The sequence below is a fragment of the Aplysia californica genome, unplaced genomic scaffold (assembly GCF_000002075.1).
Source record: "Aplysia californica isolate F4 #8 unplaced genomic scaffold, AplCal3.0 scaffold01490, whole genome shotgun sequence".
NCBI classification, from domain to species: Eukaryota; Metazoa; Mollusca; class Gastropoda; order Aplysiida; family Aplysiidae; genus Aplysia; species Aplysia californica.
In genome coordinates, this window is record NW_004798760.1 from 22827 (window position 1) to 23979 (window position 1153).

The following is a 1153-nucleotide window of genomic DNA, read 5'->3' on the forward strand; positions in this document are numbered from 1 at the left end:
GGGGAGGGAGGGGGGTTCAGTTGTCTGCTGTATTTTTGTTTGTTTGTTGATATTGTTTTGTTTGTTTGTTTTCTGGAGGGGGTGGGGTGGCTGCTATGGTCCTTGTCCATCATCGTGCACGTCCTAACAATTATTTCCGTGGGTGGTTGGCGGGTGCTCTGGTGTGGTTTGCTCCTTCTTTCCTATCAAACATCTATCGTCCTTACCTCCCCTCCTTCTTTTTTGTGTTTGTTGTTACTCTCTTGTAACACATAATCTATTCTTCGGCACTTATATGACCTTATTGTGTTGAAAGTGCCGTAAAACTCGTACTAAAACTGAAAAACAATTATTTCCCTGTTGCCTTTATTTTGTCCCTGTATGTCAGTCGGTCTCTGGAAACATAGCAATGTACAACCAGGTTGACACCTTTTCCGTGTAACCTATAAATAGCTGGGACTAAATTGGGACACGGGACATGACTATGAATAATAACTAAAAAATGAGGCATCGTTGTGAAATCAGCCGCTCGTCAAAACATATAAAGTTGAAGAAACCGACAGTTTTCTGCCCGATGCGAAATTTTTAGGAATTTTTTGGTTTCTGACTCAACATCTTTCGTCTGAAAAATTTTTCCTATGCGTGAATTTTAATCCGAAACTATTTATCAACGGCACAAAAAAATATAAGTTGGCAGTTTCAAAGGACCATCGGAAAGGGGAGACAATCAAACACTGTGTCCTTTCCGGGGCGTCAAGACATTGTAACTGTGATGAATGGCCGCTATTAAAGGGGTTCAAACTAAAATTAACATACTCATGAATATTCATTGAGGTAAGGAAAAGGGGAGGAACGGTTGAAAAGAGAGGGGGGGGGGGGGGGCTAGTTTAGTGTCCCGAGAACTTACAGAGAGAAGGTATATTATACTGAGTGACGCTGAAATGAAGTGGAGCCCAGCTACAACCTCATTCGCCGTGGGCGACAGATTTAGTGGGCGGTTGGCAGGCGCTCCCATGTGGTTCACTCCTTCCTTCCTTCCAATCAAGCATCTGTCGTCCTTATCTCTCCTCCTTCTCTCCTGTCAAATATATATCGTCCTTATCTCCCTCCCTTCTTTCCTATCAAACATCTATCGTCCTTATCTCTCCTCCTTCTTTCCTATCAAACATCTATC